This window comes from Sorghum bicolor, chromosome 1 (genome assembly GCF_000003195.3).
Source record: "Sorghum bicolor cultivar BTx623 chromosome 1, Sorghum_bicolor_NCBIv3, whole genome shotgun sequence".
NCBI lineage: Eukaryota > Viridiplantae > Streptophyta > Magnoliopsida > Poales > Poaceae > Sorghum > Sorghum bicolor.
The window spans coordinates 12,671,905-12,677,904 of NC_012870.2; positions in this window are offsets into that span (position 1 = coordinate 12,671,905).

A 6,000-nucleotide genomic window follows, 5' to 3' on the forward strand; every position below is an offset into this window, starting at 1 on the left:
AATTTCATAGAATGGTCTTATTTCTCACTCCATATTAGTACTGATTATCGGCTTTGCAAAAGATAATTTGATGGTAGATCTCATAATGCGATGCTTGAACGCGCGGTGCCAGCGCTGCCACTACTCCTACCGGTCGGTGGCATGAACGACCGGCATGTTCGCAATCGCTGTGAGGCACAGCAGGGGCAACTCGAGCCGCAGCACGTTGACCGCCTGCCTGATGGATGGCCTCAGGACGCGGTCACCCTGCAACTATGTACGTAAAGTCAAGTAATTATTTTATCTTGCTTACTGTATTATTGAAATGGAGGCTACCACAATGCAACTGTTAAGCATACATGCATACAGAAACAACACAAGCACCAAAATGACTTGGAAAGACAGACTCGCTTGGCCCTGCGTCGTCTCGGGCAACTCGGGCGGCAACCTCAATTCCACCCTAGCCCCTCCTCCATGCAGCCATCCCCATCTACTGCTAGAGCCTAGCGCCGGCTGCCTGGCCAAGGGCAAGGATGGCGGCGGCTGCGCCTGCTCCCTCCCTCTCTCTCACTCTCTCTCTGCGAGTGTTGTCGAGGTGCTTTATGGGTGCGACGACCGACGTAGGGTTTCTACCCCCTCCATGTATAGATCCGTAGAGTGGTTGTGTATGATTACTGCAGCGACGAGCTAGTGGCATGCTCTAGCCGCCCAGTTCTTGAGCACTGCATGTGTGGAGGCAATGGTGGTGTGGCTTTCGTTGGTGACACCGTGGTGGCATAATTAGCTGTGGCTTGGCTAGGCATGCTCCAGAAGTACCATGGTGATGCTAGCTAGCGGTGGCCTGGCAGTGGAACACCCGCAGTGCCATGGTTGCGTGCCTAGCGTGCCAGGCAAGGGTGAAGGTTGCATACCTGCAGCCTCCGATGCTAGATCTGACGGTCTCTAGGCCTGATCTTCTCCGGTGGAGTTCATCGATGGTGGAGTTGTCGTGTGGGGCCGCAACAGAGGCGCAAGACGGCCAAAGATCGATGTGAAGGCTTCTGGAGGCCTTGCGTAGCGTGGTTCATGAGGTGCCAACTTGGCAGGGGGTGGGACGTTGGTGGACTCAATGACTCGGGCTTATTCTGATCCCGACCCTTTTCTCTCCGTCATCTGCCTTCCTCCTTGCTTGGGCGGGTTCCATGGCGGAGCTGGCTAGATCTGCTTACTGCTGGCTGGCTTTGTCAATTTCGGCGGGAGGACCCTCCCACGGGCTTCTCCTGGCACTTCTCCTGATCGGTGTCCCTTGGGACGGTGGACGAGCGAGGCTGCTGCAGTGTTGCTGATCCATCACCGCACCTTGCCTCTCCAGTAAGTTTGGGTCTCCGGCGATGACAATGTGGAGGTTGCTTGAGGTCAGATGAAAGCTTGGATGATGACGTCTGCTCCGTCATTTCCTCCTTGGAGATGTCCTTAATTTCCTACGTCTTCTCTCGTGAAAATCTTCCCTTGGCGAGCTACCTTGTTTTAGCATCGTTTCCTTCTTAGAGGCATTGCTAAGCTTTCCAGTTGCACGATCTAACCATGGTGGTGCTCCCAAAGTTGTACTATTTGATGTCGCTGGGCGGGGCATCATTTTTTTCTCCGGTCCTTGTTTAGTTGGTAGTTGGACCAATTCGACTAAGATGAAGTAAGTAGTGGCGTGAGTTTTGACAGTTGCTCGGTTGTTGCAACAAAGTTGTGTAAAATGAGTAGTGTATTCTCCTCAGTTGTATGGTTTTTGGGCCCAATCTTTACTCAAAAAATTCAGCGGACACTTGTCTTTTTTCTTCTTCATCTAATAGAAATCGCGACACAACCCCGTGTAGCTGTTGTGGAATGGGTAGGACAGGTAACCAGTAGAGGGCACGCTTAGGTGCTGCTGGCTGCCGATGATGGGGTCCTAGACGACGAGTCATCCCCTCTTTGATGATGTGTCCTCAGAGTGGATCAACACGCGACCGTGGCGGCAGTCAAGGGCGACGCAGCTGTTGTAGTCGACCGCGAGCATGCAAACGAGGGAGGTGACAGACGGAGGTCGTGGGGAGGAATTGCATGGATGAGCCTTTGTAGTAGCGGTTCTACGCGTGTAGCCGAGCAGTAGCGTCGCCGTCGCACCATGGAACACGCGGTAGCGGCGCAGGAAGCAGCCGGTCGGAGAGGACGCGCCGCCAAGCCTTGTAGACCAGGCTGCGTGGACTAGGTCGAGGCCCTATGCAGACTTGAATCCCAACAGGTGCTCTGATGATGATGATTTTGGGATCAGAATGGTCGAAGAGGATCGATACGACTTAGGCCCCGTTTGGTTTGCCTTGTTAAAGTTTATCATCCGTCACATCGAATGTTTGGACACATGCATGAAATATTAAATATAGACTATTTACGGAACTAAAAACACAGTTAAAAAGTAATTTGTGAGACAAATCTTTTGAGTCTAATTAATCTATGATTAGACACTAATTATCAAACAAAATCAAAATACTTGTATCTTAACAACATCAATCAAGGCCTTGTTTAGTTCTAAAAAAATTACAAAATAAATATTGTAGCACTTTTGTTTATATTTGACAAATATTGTCCGATCATGGACTAACCAGGCTCAAAAGTTTCATCTTTTAAATTACAGTTAAACTGTATAATTATTTATTATTTTTATCTATATTTAATATTTCATGTATACACCATAAATTTAATATTATAGAGAATTTAAAGTTTTTTGAAAAAAAATTTAGGAACTAAACAAGGCCAAACAGCCCCTCAGATGGCTTCGGTGGCCGCCGGCAGCGCAGACACCAGTAGGCCTCTAGAATCGCGCTGCATTCTCGAATGCTCGGCGGCTTCCATCTAATTTCTTTATATGGGCTAAATGCAACCGAGGTCCTTCAAGGCCATTTGCTATACCACTAGATGGGCCAGGCCCGCTACATTGCAGCAGCGTAACCCTAGGCGGCAGCGGCGGCCGCCGCCGCCGCCTATATAAACTAGCCACCGTTCTTTCGCTTGCTATACGCAGCCGTACGCGCCGTTCTTGAATCTTGCCTCGCCCGCCGGAATTGGTGAAGTGAATCTGTTTCTTCTCGTTTGGTTTCCTGTTGTTATTTTATGGAGTTCCTTCATGTTTGTGTTTGGGGGTGAAGTGAGGAATCTCAATCCATAAACCATCCTCTGCAACACCAGATGATGATTGCCAAATTACATGCACTACCATCTGATCTCCCCCAATCTCTGTTTTCTTCCCTATATTGTTTTGGCTCGATCTGGATCTTTCTTGATTTGCTGGAGCAATCGGTGATGAAGTCGTTTAATTGTGCTGAGATAATCGGTGATTATCGCACAACAAAAATCACCATCTTTCGGCTGAGAGATTGCTTGCTCATCTTTGGGTTTTTTTTTTCCGGCGTTTCATGGAAGTTCTTTTTGACTGTTTGAGTGAAACCAAGTGAAATGAAATGAAATGCCATGTGGTATCTGATGCCTGGTCTCGTTTCCATGGCCTGGCGTCTCGTAAGAGTGGCAGACAGAGATGGGCGGGTTCTTTGCGACACTGGCTGCTCTTCAACCATGAGCTTCCTGTTACTATTCCCCCGCGACATTTGTTTGGCATTTCTGTCGGCTATTTTTTAATTGGATATATCATTCTTTTAACATTAAGAGAAATTGAAATAAGTGAAGTCAAATAAGTGAACTGCTCAAGAATACTATGAATCTGTTTGCTTGACCATATCAGGCTATCAGCCAGCTGAACAGAGCCCTCCATGCACCTAACAAGTCATGCAGAATTGCATGAACCCGATCGATCCTTATACTTGTCAATACAGCAGATACAGGACGTGAGAGAATAGGGCTGCCTTAGATCGAAGTTTCGCAGGCAGTGATCTGCACCGGACGCTTCGGAGAGCACCTTGCGTGAATTGAGCTGCCTGCTCGGTGCTCGGCGCTCTCAGGCCTGTACGCCAAGCAAACACGCCCAAAATGACATGTTTATCTGATGGCACGTCTTCATTTAAATGCATGAGGATGCTGATGCCATGTCCTTCGTTAATTGTTAGAGAGTAATCACACGCAAACATTAATATAAATATATTAAGGCTAAAATGGCTACCGTATTTCAAAAACCATTTTCCCAAACAAAACCGATGCTTGGAAAATTTTTTGTTTCCTGATGAACCTGTAGGCCAGTCCAAACATAACAGTTGATAGAATTTGCGCTAGTCAAAAATTTTTTACCAATTTTATTTATAGAAAAGAGCATTAGTATTTATGATAAAAAATGAGTTATAAAATATATTATTAAATCTAATTGTACTAATTTAATACTATAAATCCTAGTGTTTTTTTTTCTAAAAATTTGATCAAAGTTTAAATGGTTTAACTTAAAGGCAACTCTAGAATTCACTCTTCCATGGACGAAAGAAGTTTTTTTGAGATTTCCGTTACGACATATTCATGGAACGTTAAATATAGATAAAAAGATAATTAATTGTACAATTTACCAATAATTTGTGACACGAATCTTTTGAGGCTAGTTAGACCATAGATAATAATTATCAAATAAAAATAAAAATACTACAGTACCTAAAAACTTTTCACCTTCTCAACTAAACAAAGCCTTAGAGCATCTTCAAGGGTTTTGCATTTGAGGTTTGCATTTGAGTAATTTGCCAAAAAGCTCCAAAAGAGGTATCCAACGGTTTTGTATTTGGAGTTTGCAATTTGGGCAACTTGACAAATGAGGGAGCAAACTTGGCAAAAACGCCAAGTTGTGGATGGCTTTGCAAACCCAATCGCGCGAGCAAAGTCACGCACGAGTAAAAGCGTGCGCGCCTGGAGACCTTCTATTTTTATCATTTGCCAAGTCCAAATGCCAATTCCCTTGGAGATGACCTATTTTTATCCTTTGCATTTTGTTATGGGAGTTTGCAAATAACAACAAATGTCAAGTCAATTTGCCAAAGCCTTTGGAGATGCTCTTAGTCTGCACTATGCAATTGAACACACTGATCTTGCTAACTCGATTACAAAGCTTGTTAACTTCATTTTGCTCCCCAAATTACTTAATGATTTTTTTTATGAGAGCTTAAACTTTTCTAGCTTGAGCATGGTTATGTGTGTAATCCTTATTCATGACCTTAAAATAAGTTTACTTTATACTTTATCATGGTACAATAAAACAACTAAAACATATAGTTGTACTTGACAATAGACATACATAATCATAAATATAGAAGAACTGTAAATAAATAAAATAAATAAATATTTAACATGATATTAAGCTTGCGCTCAATAAAGCGTCAACGATACTAATAATAATTTAAAACTAAGGGAATGACACATGAACATAATCAATACTGGTCAAAATATATCCATATATCATATATCTTATTTCCAAAAATGTTATTAAGTACCATACAAGATTTCTCTTGTTAATTTTATCTGAATTACAAATTGTTTTTCTCTAATCAAAATTTCCTATTGGCTCCATTTTAATTAGATATGATATAAATGTAACTCAATAATCATGAAGATAAATGCTTAGATTTTACATCTTAAGTAATTCAAGCTTAATTAAATGACATATAACTATAAACAACTTTTAAGTATATAAATCTTAAGTGTTAAGTGCACTAGCGAGCCTCAAGGTTATGTCATTTAGGTCCATGAACTTTGAAAATACATTTCTATGTCCCTAAACTTGTTAAGTGGTGCACCAAAGGCCCAAATTAGTCATATGTGCATTTCTTGCTAATGTGGTATACCAACATGAAATCTTTTTTTTTACTATGTTGTCTCTATTTTTACTATATTGTCTCTATTTCTTTTACTGGTGGTCTTACCATGCCGCTAGCTATCTCCGCAACCTATTTGTAACAACATTTAACTAAAGTTTGGTTCGATTTACTTCCCTTAACTATTTCAATAGGTCTAATTTATCCTTTAACAAAATTTGTCTTTTTTATTCTTGTACATCAAACATATTAATTTTAAAATTTGTGTGGTGGTAGT